A 16519-nucleotide genomic window follows, 5' to 3' on the forward strand; every position below is an offset into this window, starting at 1 on the left:
GGTGCCTTTCCTGCCCTGCCTGAAGAAAAAGTTGAGGTGGTGGATCCGACATACAAGCCAGAACCCAGGCCTTCCTCTTCAACCCACTAAGCCAGTGCAATTCCTGCACACAGATGCTTTGGATCAGGGATGGGGGGCCACTATGAACGGATGTTCTTCGTGTTTCACTGTTGATAATCACATTTGGGTTATCTGCTTGCAATAGCCCTCAGTCAGCCTGATTATCAAAGTCTTGGGTCCTGCGTCGGATGGTGTCTCATCTTCCATGACGTCAGGTGGTCAGGGGTATAAAGCATGCAGCCGACACCATGACATTTGTCTTTCTTGCCGTGCATTGCCCGAAGCAGAAGCAGCTCGCAAGTGCTGGTTGGCCGACTCCTGAAATTTTCGTTTTCAAGTTTTAGAACTGAAGTCTTCAACTAAGCTAAGTACCCCGTTGGGGAACCTTTTTCTTGCTCTAAACCGATGTCAGTAAAACTTAACAATTGTATTTCTTGTGAAAAGCAAATACCTCTTAAAGATTTTCATTCGTACTGCATTCCTTGCATAGGCCCAGACCACGACGTACCTCTCTGTCGGTTTTGTGCCATATTCAAACCTTGAACTATTCGTCGTCTGTTTATTTATGCTTCTAAATATTTTAGTACTCTGTTCAGTTGTCCAGAAATGACTTCGGTAAGCCACCCAACTACCGACATTCCGAAAAAATGCAAAGATAAAGACTGAGACAGATCGCATAGGTCCAAAGCTGCCGACAATGCTTCTCCTAAGCTAGTCGCCAGTTCGCCGGTACTCAGTGAGTCGCTTTCGCAGCCCTTGATACCCGCTACTTCAGATTCGCAGGTCTCTACTGAGACCCATTCGGAGTCCGTTATGCTGCGAGATGCTTCTTCAACTGTGGAACCTGCGGATGTCTCTACCTTGGATGGGTCTGGAGCAGCTGTGCAGGCACCGGCTTCTGAGGGTGTATTCAGGCCTACTGACTTGTATATTAAACCAATGCCATCTTCCTCCACAAGGCCTAAAACTCGATCCATGCCTAGAAAACCGATGCCCAGACTGCATGGTCAGGCCCCTATGCCTAAAAAACAAATGATAAGAATAGCTGAAGACCTTATTACTCTAATCAGGGGAAGCCACCCTTCCCCCTTTAAGAGACCTAGGACTTATTTTCTTTCTGATTCTTCTTATCGAAATTTCTGTTTCCTCTGATGAACAGGATTTACTATTATCCACCTATGAGGATTCTGATGCAGAGGACTCCATTCCCTCTGCTTCCCCTCCAGAGGATTTCTCTTTTGGTGAAACCTTGCATACTCTTAGGGAACATTTTCACTGGGAGAACCAGGATTACTCTGACTCCAAAAAGAGGCTTAGGGATTTCTTACTCTTGCCGCAACACAGGCCTTTGGCCATCCCTCCTGTACTGGACATTGTTGATGATGCCTTCTCGGAATCTAGCTTGGCCCCTGGCTCCTTACCTCCTGCTCCCAGAAAACCTGATAGATATTACAGGGTTCCTGACTCTCTCAAGTTCCTCTTTAAAAATCCTACTGCGGATCCTGAGACTATTTCACAGGGACCCAAGGGCATTAAGGCTACTACTGCCAAAAATCCTACCCCCTCTGATAGAGATTCCAGGGCGCTGGATAGATGGGGTAAGAAAGTATACACTTCTGCAACCTTGGCCATTAGGGCCTTAAATTGCCAGTTTCATATGTTAGCAGCAGCATTTCATTTGATTGCTTAAACAGAAAATTATGTTGATTCCTGACTGTGCTAAAATAAATATTTACAGGATTTAATGCATTCTGCTGAACAAGTTGGAAAACATACTTTGCAATGTGGTTTTGATTCTTTAGAGGCATCTTGCAGGGCTGCTGTCACTGGGTCTGTACTTAGAAGGCATGCCTGGCTTAAGGAGCAATCTTTGCCAGATCATGTTAAAGCTAAATTGCTGGATGCTCCCTTAAACCAAGACTGCCTGTAAGGTAACAGAGCAGAAGTAGTACTTAAAAAGATGGAGGAAAAAGCTAAATCTATACAAACCGTTAAAGATTTCCTGCAAGTGCAGCCTTCCAGATTCAAACAAACAAGCTTGGAAAGTGGATGCCGTGTCCTTCACTTGGAAAAACCTTTCAGTTTATACCTTTCTCCCTCTGCTCTCCAAGGTACTACTAAAGATCAAACAGGACAAAACAAGGACAATACTGATTGCACCAGACTGGCCACGCCAACACTGGTACCTCCCTCCTGCACAGTGTGTCACTGCTGGCACCATGGCACCTGCCTCAGACTCCTGCTCTGCTGTCCCAATAGGAGGGCCAGATTCTGCACCCACAGCTTCAAACCCTGAGTCTGGCAGCCTGGCTAATTACCTGATCTCTCCGATGTTCATCATGTTACACTGCTGCAGTCATCACACTTGGGTTATCCTGCTGTCAGGCGGTCTCGCAGTCGGCCAGAGTTCCAAAGTCTTGGTCCGGCGTCGGTTGCTGTCGCTTCTTCCCTGACGTCAGTGCGCCAGGGGTATATAAGAGGCATCCAACGCCATTTTCTTCAGTCTTTCTTGCCACTCGGTGCCCGAAGGAGAAGCAGTTCGCAAGTGCCGGTCGGCCGACTCCTGAGATATTCAAATCGAATTTCAGACCGAAGTCTTCAATAAAGCTAAGTACCCCATTGGGGAACCTTTTCTAGCCTCAGTCTGATGTCAGAAAAAGTTAACAATTGCATTTCTTGTGGGAAGCAAATACCTCATCAGGACTTTCATTTTTTTTGCATTCCTTGCCTAGGCCCAGACCACGACGTCACAGGTTGTTGGTTTTGTGCTAGGTTTAACAAATGTACTATTAAACGTCGGTTTGATTTCGCCCGACATTATTTTGGTAGGAAATTTAATTATACCATGCTGTCGGAGCAACCGACAACCGGAATGCATAAAAAAACGCAAAGATAAAGACAGGCAACCGAGATCCAAACCAGACTCTGAGGCCCCTGCTAGGCCAGTTGCTGGATCTCCGGTTTTTAGTGATGCTCCTACGCAGCCCCTGACGACCGCTGATTTAGAACCCCAGCCGGCATCCGATTCCGAAGCGGTGATTGCTAGGCTTCCACAACCTTTACCTTTAGGCCCTTCCGACTCCATGGCTGAAGGAGATTCCGGTGCAGTTGAAATGCCTTCAGTTGCAGAAGGTGTCTTCAGACCGACTACACTCACTATTAAATCTTATGCAAAGCTGAAAACCCCTTTAAAAACAAAGACTGTGCAGAAGTCTCCAGTACAAGGCCCCATGCCTAAGAAACAAATGCTTAAGATGGCTGAAGATTTAATTACCCTTATCAGGGGTTCCCATCCCCCTCCTGATAAAAGGCCAAGACAGGAGGAGGACTACACTTCCTCTGACCAGGTTTCAATTTCTTCAGATTCTTCTGAGGAACAGGAATACTCTTTTCCCCCTTATGAAGACTCTGATGCAGAAGAGTGTATCCCTTCAGCATCTCCCCCAGAAGACTACTCTTTTGGGGAAACTTTACATACCATGAGGGAACATTTCCACTGGGAAAGCCAGGATTACTCTGATTCTAAGAAAAGGCTCCGAGAGTTCCTTTTACTACCCCAGCACAGACCACTTGCTAGTCCACCCGTGTTAGACATTGTGGATGATGTTTATTCAGAATCTAGCCTTAACCCAGATTCACTACCTCCTGCACCAGCCAAACCAGACAGATACTACAGAGTCCCTGACTTACACAAATTCCTATATAAAAGCCCTGTTGCTGACCCAGAAACCATTTCCCAGGGTCCCAAAGGGGTTAAGACCTCTATTGCTAAAAATCTTGTACCCTCTGAAAGGGATTCTAGAGCACTAGACAGATGGGGAAAGAAAGTATATACCTCAGCTACTCTAGCTATGAGGGCCTTAAATTGCCAGTTCCACATGCTGAAATATCAACAATATTTGATGTCTCAATTAAAACAAAAAATGATCACACATACAGAACAGCCTGATTACAAGGAAATGCAAGATTTGTTGCATGCAGCTGAACAAGTGGGGAAAACATACTTTGCAATGTGGATTTGATTCATTGGAAGCTTCTTGTAGAGCAGCAGTGACAGGTATCTGTCATACGTAGACATGCTTGGTAAAAAAGAACAAACTTTACCTGATCATGTTAAAGCAAAGTTATTGGATGCACATTTACAGCAGGATGTTTTATTTGGTGTAAAAGCAGAAGAGGTTTTAAAGGAAATTGAGGATAAGGCAAAATCTATGCAGACGGTCAAGGATTTTTTACAGGTTCAACTCCCTCATTTCAGCAGAAATTGGCCAACCAAAAACTGGTCCTTTCCAGCTTCTGCCAGACCACAGAGGGGCAAATACAGACGCCCAAGGGGCAGAGGTCAGTCACAAGGCTCTTACCAGCCTCGACAATGGGATGCCACAACCCAAAAAGGGAGGAGAAGACAGGTCTCAAACTTTCAGAAGACAAACACAATGACTTACCCCTCAGACTGCCAAGCAAATCCTTCTTGGCAGCTCCCTTGGGAGGAAAACTAGCACTTTTTGCAGACAACTGGCACAGCATCACAAAAGACAAATGGGTCCTAAATATTGTATCTCAAGGATACAGATACCACTTCCACACTTTACCAAGGATAAAAGGAATGCCAAACCTGCCACCAAATCAATGGGCAGAGGCTCAAAAGCAAATTTCAGCTCTCATGGACATGAGAGCCATTCAAAAGGTCCCAACACAAGAGCAAGGACAAGGATTTTACTCAAGACTCTTTCTAGTTCCCCGAAAGGACAAAGCCTGGAGACCCATTCTGGACCTCTCAATTCTAAACACATTTCTGGAAGTACCCAAGTTCAAGATGCTAACACTACAGAAGCTTCTTCCCATGCTGGGCAAGAAGGCTTGGCTAGTAACGTTGGACCTCAAGGAGGCATACCTGCATGTCCCAATCAGACAAAATTGCAGAAGATACCTCCGATTTTTAGCAGGTTCAACCCATTACCAATTCTCTGCACTGCCCTTTGGTTTATCTACTGCGCCCAGGGTCTTCACAAAATGCCTGGCACCAGTAATTGCATACTGCAGACAAATAGGAATTCAAATATATCCATACCTGGATGACTGCCTTATTCAAGCAGAAAACAAGGACATTCTTTTAAAGCATCTGGCATTTGTCAAAAACCTGTTAAGTTGCCTAGGGTACACAGTAAACGAAAAGAAGTCAAAACTGGTGCCCTCACAAGACATAATATTCCTGGGTGCCAGCTTAAATACAACGGCCCAGATGGCTTAAACTGACTCAATACTTCAAAATGATGGAAACAAAGACCCAACTACCTGCAAGAAAAATTCTGCATGCCCTGGGATTCATGGCATCTTGCATACTACTAATACCATTTGCAAAACTGCATATGAGGAAATTACAATGGTACCTGAAAAGTGTATGGACTCAATACAGCCACAGCTTGGAAACAATAATTCCACTCATTCCCTGCCTTCAACAGGAGTTTCTATGGTGGGCTCAGGCATGTCACCTCAACAAGGGTTAGCCTTTTGCCTTACCCCCAGCCAGGCAAACTATAACAACAGATGCATCGGATTATGCCTGGGGAGCACACACGGCAGGACAATGTATTCAGGGCAAATGGTCTGCAGATCAAAGGCATCTACATATCAATCAAAAAGAAATGCTAGCTGTACATCCAGGGCAACTCCTAATAAAGATGGACAACACCACAGTGATGTGGTAGATAAACAAGCAAGGGGGCACACATTCCTACCCCCTATGCAGGCAAGCAATGACCTTGTGGAACATAGCACTGACCTACCAAGTTCAACTACAAGCACAATTCCTGCCAGGAAAGAAAAACACATTGGCAGACGATCTAAGCAGAAACATCATAGATCCTCACGAGTGGAAACTAGATCCACAAGTATTTGCAATGATAACTCAAAAATGGGGGAGCCCAGACATAGATCTGTTTGCTTCCCCCCAAAACTACCAACTACGGAAATTCTGCACAAGGACATACCACACACTAGCTTGGAAAGTGGACGCCCTCTCATTCAGTTGGAAAACATTGACAGTGTATGCCTTTCCTCCACTGCCTCTTCTGGCAAAGGTGCTGCTGAAAGCCAGATTAGCGAGGCCACAAATGATACTCATTGCTCCAGACTGGCCACGCTAGCACTGGTATCCAATACTAAGGAACATGGCTCAAGGCCCACCATGGATTTTACCTCCAATTCCTCTCCTGCTCACTCAGCAGAACAATCGGATTCTACACAGCCAGCTCAAGACTTTAAATCTGGCTGTATGGCAAATTACCTAAACAACCAGTCAACACTTCTCTCTAAAGCTGTGATGGATGTCATTCTGGAGGGCAGGAGGCCCAGCATCAGGAAAGCCTATTTAGACAAATGGAAAAGATTCTGCGCCTGGAACCAGGCTAAAGGCCAAAATCCCCTTGTCCCAAATATTCCTCAGATTCTTCAATATTTAACTGAGATGTTGCACAAAGGACTTTCTTTTTCATCTATTAAGATCCACGCCTCAGCTATTTCAGCTCAATACAACACGGATCCTCCTATATTTTCACATCCATTACTAAGACAGTTCCTCAGAGGGGCTAAGAACATAAGACCTCCCTGGAGAGTACCAACACCAACTTGGGATCTCAATTTTGTTTTGGAAAAACTTACACTACCGCCCTTTGAACCAGCTTTTACAGCTGATCTACAGTTTCTATCATGGAAAACTGCCCTGCTGCTAGCAATAACTTCAGCCCGAAGAGTCTCAGAGCTACAGGCCCTAATGGCAGTGGAGCCTTTCATCATTTTTCATCAAGACAGAGTCGCTTTACGAACTAACCCTTCCTGTATGCCAAAGGTGGTATCCAGTGTGGCCCTAAACCAAACCATTCATTTGCCCACCTTTTATCCAAACCCCCAGAACAAAGGGGAAAGGCTCCTACACTCTTTGGACATTCACAGGCAATTACGTTACTACTTGGATAAAACTAAGACTTTCAGAAAATCTAACCAACTCTTTGTATCCTATGCTGCAGAATCACAAGGAAAGGCTATCTCAAAACAGACCATTTCAAAATGGATAGGACATTGCATCCGTTTCTGCAACACACACCATGGGAAACCTGTACCTGGTAACATTAGGCCCCATTCCACCAGGGCTACAACAACATCAACAGCCTCCCTCAGAGGGGTACCAACCAAGGATATCTTGGAGGCTGCAACTTGGAGTTCAGTGCACACCTTCACCAAGCACCATCCTTTACCTCTATACTCTAAAACCAGAGCTGGCTTTGCCACTGCAGTTCTGCAGGGTCTATTAGCCTCTCCAAACCCTGTTTAGTTCCACTACCCATCCTTAGCTTTGGGACTCAACCCAAGTGTGATGACTGCAGCAGTGTAACATGATGAACATAGTACAGTTTTGTACCTACCATAAATGTAGATGTTCGAGTGTTCACACTGCTGCAGTCCAGGTTACCCTCCCTCCATCCCCTCTGACCTAGCTGAACTTTTCTATACCTTTTCTATCCTGTACAACCTTTGTGGTGTATTTGCTTGTAACTTAAGGTATTTCTTTTATTCCTTTTACATGTTTTATTAGCAATATGTATTGCCTACCTACTTGGGGGGGCACCTGACATCTGGGGCAAGAAAAACTGAAGAAAATGGCGTTGGATGCCTCTTGTATACCCGCACTGACGTCAGGGAAGAAGCGACAGCAACCGTCGCCGGACCAAGACTTTGGAACTCTGGCCAACTGCGGGACTGCCTGACGGCAGGATAACCCAAGTGTGATGACTGCAGCAGTGTGAACACTCGAACATCTACATTTATGGTAGGTACAAAACTGTACTTTACCATCCCTCAGTAAGCAAGTGATGGATGTCATTTTGGAGGCAAGGAGGCCTAGAGCTAGAAAATCTTATGCTGAAAAATGGAAAAGATTCTGTTCCTGGAGCCACACTCAAGGGATGGGCACAGCAGCGCCCAGTTTACCTCAGATTCTTCAATACTTAACTGAGATGCTTCACAAGGGTCTTTCCTTTTCCTCCATCAAAATACATGCCTCAGTCATTTCAGCTCATTACAATGCAGATCCACCCCTTTTATCTCATCCACTGCTGAAGCAGTTCCTCAGAGGGGCCAAAAAAAAAAGTAAGACCACCAAGGAGAGCCCCAACTCCAGCCTGGGACCTTAACTATGTACTGGAAAAGCTCACTTTACCTCCCTTTGAGCCAGCTGCAAATGCAGAGTTGAAATTCCTTTCTTGGAAAACAGCCTTCCTTCTAGCCATCACTTAGCAAGAAGAGAGTCTGAATTACAGGCTCTCATGGCAATGGAGCCTTTCATCATCTTTCACGCGGACAGGGTGTCCCTCAGGACCAATCCCTCCCTCATGCTCAAGGTGGTATCCAGTGTGGCCCTTAATCAGTCCATTCATTTGCCTGCCTTCTTTTGTAATCCACAGAACAAAGGAGAAAGAATACTGCACTCCTTGGATGTGCACAGACAACTTAGATTTTAGTTGGACAGGACTAAACCTCTCAGGAAATCTGAACAGCTGCTGGTTGCATTTGCTGCAGGGGCAGAGGGGAAGGCCATTTCAAAGCAAACCATTACTAACTGGATAGGCCACTTCATTAATGTCTGCTATAAGCACCACAGAAAACCTACCCCACAGGGGATAAGACCACATTCAACCAGGCCTGCATCTACCTCTACAGTCTTTCTTTGAGGTGTCCCTTCCAGGGACAATCCTAGAAGCTGCTAGCTGGAGTTCTGTACATACTTTCACCAAGCATTACCACTTGCCAGTTTTCTCTAAATCCAGAGCTGGCTTTGCCACTGCAGTCTTGCATGGCCTTATAGCTGGTCCTAATGCTATCTGATTACCTCCTCCCATCATTAGCTTTGGGAATCTACCCAAATGTGATGACTGCAACAGTGAAACACAAAGAACATAGTACAGTTGTGTACACTTACCATAAATTTAGATGTTCGAGTGTATTCACTGTTGCAGTCCTGGTTACCCTCCTTCCATCCCCCTGACTTCTGTTGACTATACCTCTATTCTTGCTTGCTATGCTTAAAGCTTTTTGGTGTGTTTGCTTTTTTGTTGGAGGTGTACCTTGCATATAATTGCTTCCCATTATGGGGGCACCTGACATCTGAGGCAAGAAAAACTGATGTAATGGCGTTGGCTGCATGCTTTATACCCCTGACTACCTGACGTCTTGGAAGATGAGACAGCATCCGACGCAGGACCCAAGACGTTGATAATCAGGCCGACTGAGGGCTACTGCAAGCAGATAACCCAAATGTGATGACTGCAACAGTGAATACACTCGAACATCTACATTTACGGTAAGTGTACACAACTGTACTTCTCAAGGTCAGTCACAATGGAACTCTCCCCCTGGAGAAAACATATCAATGTGAGGGAAGTGATTGCTCTCCTAGCTCTAAATACCTTCCTCCCTCTAATTTAACCAGGTCCCCCTCCAAGTCTTCACAGACAATACCTCTGTGATGTGGTACATCAACAAGCAGGGGGAGGCCAGATCCTACTTACTGTGCAGAGTAGCAGTACAGGCATGGGAATTGGCCACCCAGTACAATGTCACACTGCAAGCAGTGTACATCCGATCTGAGGACAATCATCAGGCAGATGCCCTCAGCACATCATTCTCTCAACATCACGAATGGATGTTACACAGAGATGTTTTCTTAGACATTGTCCACTGATGGGGCACCCCACAGATAGATCTGTTTGCCTCCCCTCAGAACAGACAACTACAGCTATTCTGTTGCAGACTCCCATCCCCACTAATGTGGGAAGTCGATGCCTTATCAATTTCTTGGAAGTGGCTGTTCCTTTATGCCTTTTCCCCCTTCCCGCTCATTCAGAAGGTCCTGCTGAAAATTCAAAAGGACAAACTGAAAATCTTGTTAGTGATCCTCTATTGGTCAAGACAGCATTAGTTCCCCTTTCTTTTATCTCTTGCCAAGGGCAGTCACCACAAGTTGCCTCACAAGGTGGACCTGCTCACACAACAGAAGGGATCTCTCATTCATCCTCATCTGAAGAAATGTTTCTCCAGTTGGTGTCTTCAAAGGCAACTAGACCCCTTCCAAGCAGATGTTCCTCCAGTCCTTGCCTATACCTGTGAGCTCCTAAAATCAGAACTTTCATACTCCTCAGTGAAGGTCCATTTGTCAGCCATTTGAGCCTGCTTACCTATTGATCCCACCCCTATTGTCCAGATTGGAGGTGAAACTTTTTCTTAAGGGGGTTCTCCATATCAGACCACCAAGGAACCTTCTCTGTCCTCCATTGGACCTGAACTTTGTACTGGAAAAACGCACCACTTCCCCCTTTGGACTGGCAGCTTCTGCCACTTTAAAGATGTGCATCTGGAAGACTTTCTTGTTAGCAGCCCTTACTTCAGCTAGGTGAGTCTCTGAGCTGCAAGCACTCATGGCCATTCCACCCTACACTTTCTTCCACACAGGCAAGGTAACTCTGCGTACCAGTCCTTCCTTCATGCCCAAAGCAGTCAATGAACTGTCCCTTAACCAGTCTATCCATTTACCCACCTTTTTCCCTTTGCCACAGAATGACCAGTGAGAGAGAGCTACATTCCATTGATGTTCACAGGCAACTGAGGTTTTACCTGGACAAGACCAAAGACATTAGAAAGTCCAATCAGCTCTTTGTATCTTTTCACCCCAGGGCCCTGAGGAAAGACGTATCCAAACACACAGTATCCTCCTGGATATGCAAAACTATTACCTTCTGTTAATCCTTCCATGGTAGACAGTTGCCTCACTCTTTTAAAGCACACTCTACTAGAGCAGTGACCTCTTCAGGGGCCTTTCTCAAAGGCCTGGACACGGCCACTGTCCTAGAGGCAGCCACATGATCCTCTGTACATACCTTCACCAAGCATTATAAATTGGACAACATCTCCAAAGCCAGGGCAGGATTTTCTAGAGTCATCCTCCACGGTTTCCTTGAGACTGCTACCTCTTCCTCCACCCTTTCTCTTGCTTGAGCTGTGGTACTCCCCCAGAAACGAGAATACTGCAGCATGTGAATAGAAGGACATAGATTAGCTGTGTAAAATCTTACCATAACCATAGATTCTTTCTCTTCCATGTTTCAGCGTTCATTCCCTCCCTCCTTCCCCCCCTAGAGAGCCTTTTCCCTTTCTGGATGGCATCTTCAACAGTTCTGAGGTCTGTGCATGCAGACCTCACATTTATTCCCCTGGGAGTGACATCCCACGCATCTGACAGCAACCAGCCTTAAGCTTTGACCTAGGAGCCAGATATTTGGATCGCCTGAGGCGGAGGATCCCACAAGTGAGAATACTGCAACATGGAATTGAAGGACATTTATGGTTATGGTAAGATTTTACACAACTGATCTTTCTGGTCGCCATCATATCTGCCTGGAGTATCTTAGTCTTACATGCCCCCCACCCCCACCCGACATCTGCTTTGCCATAAAGGTATAGTTTCTTTCAAAAATATATCTTCCCTTTTTCTTAAGGTTGCTTCTGAGTCGGCCTTGGCTTAGAGTATTCACCTCCCAGTGTTTTTTCCCCAAGCATACCAATAGAGGAGAACTTCTGCTTCATTCCTTGGATGTTCATAGACAGCTACATCTTTGTCTGTATCACATGAAAAACTTCTACAGAGACAACCAACGCTTTGTCTCCTACTCTTTGCAGGACTGGGTTCCAAGGTCTCCAAGGTTACTGTGTCTGGATGGCTGTCAGATTGCCTTATGCACATTTAATCCATTAACTGCAAAACTCTTTTGTCAAAACCTAAAGCGTATTCAAGGTCCAGTGCAATTTCTGTGGCCTTTTCCAAAAATTCCTCAACTGATATTTGTAGTACAGCAACATTGCCAACTATGCATACTTTTATCAAGCACTACATGTTAGGTATGATATCCAGATCCAGATCATCCTTGGATCCACCATCTTCATTAGTATGCTGTCCTACCATCCAGAAATATAAGTAGTTGGGGATTCTGCACCCATAGAAGTGATGTGCTTGCCATGATGCTGGATCTTCATTATCTCACTCTATCCACCTATATATGTTGCCCATCTTCCCCCTCCAAATTGTGACTTCTTAGCTTCTGAAATACATCTGGTAGACCTATGCCTGATGCGCATACTCCTGGTGTTTCTCTTGCCTTTTTTATCGCCAGCACATCATACTTCAGAGGCAAACTTGCTCTGAGGGGCTGACAGGATATAAGTACATTGTAGGAGAAGGGTGGAGCTTGATCTCTGGAGATAGCTGAAGTAGTTGCCAGCTCAGATTTGCCCCAAGGACAGATAACCCACTAATCGAGGTGGACAGAGTGGGATAACAAAGATCCAAAATTATGGCAAACACAACTTCTGTTTATTAATTATTAATGATAAATGTGAGAGTGTTCAATCTCGCTGTTTGTTCTTACACACGGGTTCGGAGCCGATCCTCGGCTCCGAGTCGGCCGCATAGCAAAGCTCTGCATCTAAGAGAAGCTCGAGACCAGGCTATATCCCACAATCCTCCCTGCCATTACTCAGATGTAGTTTGCCGCTGCAACAGGTCACATCGCTACAGAGAGCTCGGACCAGAGATTTAGTTGTTAGACAGATAAGATAGTCTTTTTTCTTCTTTTTCTTCTTTCAAAAGTTATTATTCTCCTATAGTTTTTTGTGGATATTTTATATTTCTATACTATAGTGTGTTTGTGTGTATATTATAGTTAGTTTTTGATAGGTTTCCCTTTGGGGCCTACCCTTACTTAACTGTAAATTCTTTTAAACTTAAACTATTAAACTTTAAATACCTCTTCTTTAAGTTATGTCTGAGAAAGCCAAGTCTGGTTTCAAAAGGTGTCAGTGTGGACAGAAAATGTCCATCACTGACAACCACACTTCCTGCGTCTACTGTCTTGGCCCTCTCCACTTGCAAGAGGATTGCTCTATTTGCCATTCCTTCAGTGGGAGGGTCATGACAGATAGACGCAGGAAACTTATTGATAGGGGGCTTCTTAAGTCTGCCTTCCAAGAGAGGCCTTGGACAAGTCTGACCAGGCTTCTAAGTCTTCGAAGGGGTCGAAGATGTCGGAGCCCATGTCATTGGCTCCGAGTACATCATCTAGAGTTCGTTCGCCGGTTCCACAGACTTCGGGGCCGAGCGTCGAACATTTGTCTCTCACTGAGCCCCAGGTCTTGGAACCGGTGTCGGAACTACCGCCACCATCTATTCTTCGGTCGGTGCCGTCTTCGGCCCCTTCGACCCGATCTTCCAGACCATTATCTGATACTGATGTGGATCGTGTCGTGCAAAACTTATGGAGAACACGGCCCTTTCCAAATTGATTGCAGTTTCCTCCCAGTTGGTGTCAAAACTAGAAGGCCTTCCTTTATCTCCAACAGGTCCTCCTTCGAGACCCATCCAGTCTTCGGAGCCGGAAGAGGATGAGCCGATGATAGTGGAGCCCTCGGTGCCGAAACCATCCATTGCACGATCGACACCATTTACCTCGACTCCATCGGAACCGATAGGTGAGTCGCGGAGTCGACGATCTCTCCTTGGTTCCGGGATCGAGAGTCGTACCGACCTTTCGGTTCCGACTCTCCCTGTCGGGGCCTCGGCGCAGATCGGCTCGGCTCCGTCCTCGTGGTCGAGACCCATGGGCCCCGTGTCTCTGATTCTTCCATGTTCTTCGGAACCGGGGGAGTCCTCGACCCGAGGTTCAGGGGTTTTTGACCTTATGAGGAAGGTTTTGTCTACACAGACAACCACTACATCGGACGCGTCTTCTCCCTCCCTTAAGGAGCCGCTCTCTGTTTCTGTTCCCACGACACATCCAAAGCGTGGAGCACCATTGTCTCAGCCATCCCTAGAGGATGCCCCCTGTTCCTCGGAGGCCTCACCGGAATCCCCCTCCGATGAGGTCCCGAGGAAAAGATTGTGCAAGAGGAGGCACTTAGACTCCCCACAGGAATCTCTAACTTCTGACACGGACTTGGATGAGTCAGAGGGGTCCCCAAAATCCCCCTCCGAGGATGTCTCATTTGCGGACATCTTGGAGATATTAAAACAGAGGGGTGATTGGCAGTCCCTAGCCCCCACTGAGGACGAGTCGGTGTTGCTGAAGGCATTTGGTGCTCAACCTTCTACCTCCTGGGTTACTCCGCCCTTCGATGAGTTAATGGATTTGATTGCTCGAAGGGCGTGGGAGACACCGGACACAGTGGAACCGGTCCCTCGAAAACCAAGTAAATTTATTACTGCTCCCCAGGACAAGACCTATCTCACAAAAGGAGTCCCCATTGACGCTATGGTGGTGGCCGCAGCCACTAAAAAGGAGATGTCGGAGTCTTCCTCTTCTGTTCATCCTCCTAATAAGGATTCTAGGACTATGGACAGATACAGGAAGCGCATTTTTAGTTCAGCGACTTTTTCCATGCGTTCGCTAAACTATTTGACACATTTTACACGACTACAGAGGGATCTCATCAAGGAGCTGAGAGATACCCTCCAGGGTAACACAGATGCTGCTGTTTCAGATAAGGTGACAGCACAACTTAACACCCTTACCTCCGTAGTGAACTCGTCCATGAGGCTCATCTCGTATGCGGCTGAAGGGTCGAGTAGGGCCGCAGCTTCAGCGATTGCTCTACGAAGACAATCCTGGATGCGGCTGTGCTCTTTTGCGGAAGCCTTCAAGTCTTCTTTCGCCAACACCCCCTTTGATGGTGCCACTCTTTTTGGGCCCAAAGTGAAAGAGACATTAACTCGGTGTGAGCAGGAAGGAAAGACTCTGTCTGCTGTCGGAGTCCGTTTTTCCGTTCCATCCAGACCGTACCCCAAAGGGCAACGAGGCAGAAAAATGTGGTTCTGTAGAACTCAGGGATCTTTCCAGGCCACACAGAGTGAACCCCCCCCCCAGAGGCAGAGGGGGGGGAAGACATGGAAGACGCCGCCCCGGCGGCAGATGGGGTCCGCAGAACCAAGGCGACAGGGATGCTATCCCTGGTAAGCCTTTCCAGCACTCCTGAATGGGGGCCCGACTGTCCTGCTCTGGAGGCAGTCGGGGGTCGCTTGGCTTTATACCCACAGGCCTGGCAAACTCTCACCTCAGACTCCTGGGTAAAAAGCATTGTAACCAGAGGATACAACATACCCCTTATGTCAACTCCACCCCAACAAAGAAGGTCTCCAGATGTGCCACCCCGTCTGTGAGGCCAAGCAGCAATAGAAATTTCAAAGCTGCTCAAAAAAAGAGTCATTCAGCCAGTCCCGGACCAAAAAGGATCCGAACTTACTCAAGGTTCTTTTTAGTTCCGAAAAAGACAGGGGACTGGAGACCCATTTTGGATCTCAGCAATCTCAATACCTTCGTGAAGAAGGAAAAGTTCTGGATGGTCACGCTTCAATCGATCCTTCCATTTTTACAGAAGGACGACTGGATGTGCTCGATAGATCTCAAGGACGCGTACTACCACATCAAGATGGCCAGAACGTCCAGAGATCACCTGCACTTCCGGCTGGGAGTCAGTCATTTTCAATTTCGAGCCCTGCCCTTTGGGCTCACCTCAGCCCCCAGGGTATTCACCAAATGCATGGCAGTGGTAGCGTCTCACTTGAGATGTCTAGGATTCCGGGTGTTTCCCTATCTGGACGACTGGCTCCTTACCGCCACCACCGAGCGTCTCCTCATACAAGCAAGAAACTATACAGTCAACCTTTGTTCCCACCTAGGGATTTCCATAAACTTCAAAAAATCTGTCTTACTGCCCTCACAGCATATTTCATTTATCGGAGCGGACCTAGATACGCGTTTAACATTGGTAAAGCTCCCTCAAGTAAGGGCTTCATCCCTCAAGGAACAGGTTCTTCTTCTGCTGCAAATGCAGGAAAGCCCCGGCCAAATTGGTGTTGAACGTTTTGGGACTCATGGCAGCTTCCCTGATTGCGATTCCCATGGGAAGGTTGCACATGAGGCTCCTCCAATGGCTGCTGTTCACGCAGTGGTCGTTCCAACAGTTGCCCCTAAAGTACGAGATTCTGATAACAGATTCTTGCAAGCGAGACCTCTCATGGTGGGTGTCCAGCCAGGATCTACCATGGGTCGTCCATTTGTTCTACCAAATCCGACAGCCACTATAACCACGGACGCTTCCCTGATAGGGTGGGGGGGACTTTTTCAGGGAAGAACAGTCCAAGAGGAATGGTCCAACATCGAGTACAACCTGCACATAAATGTTCTGGAAATGAGGGCGGTGTTCTTGGCGTTGCAACACTTTCAAACCCTCCTACCTCTAGGGACAGTAGCAGTTCAGACAGACAACATGTCTGTAGTCTGGTACATAAACAAACAAGGGGGAACCAGATCTTACCCATTATGCAGAGAGGCCAAGAGAATTTGGCAATGGGCAGAGTCCA

General features: G+C 46.6%; 1 protein-coding gene across 6 annotated transcripts in view; it reads left to right on the top strand.

Moving 5' to 3' along the window:
* PSEN1 (presenilin 1) overlaps positions 1-16519 on the top strand; it is a 1663637-nt gene that overhangs the window by 1046681 nt on the left and 600437 nt on the right. The gene's annotated exons all lie outside the window — the stretch shown is intronic.

The sequence above is a fragment of the Protopterus annectens genome, chromosome 6.part0 (genome assembly GCF_019279795.1).
Source record: "Protopterus annectens isolate FY-2018-M chromosome 6.part0, PAN1.0, whole genome shotgun sequence".
NCBI lineage: Eukaryota > Metazoa > Chordata > Ceratodontiformes > Protopteridae > Protopterus > Protopterus annectens.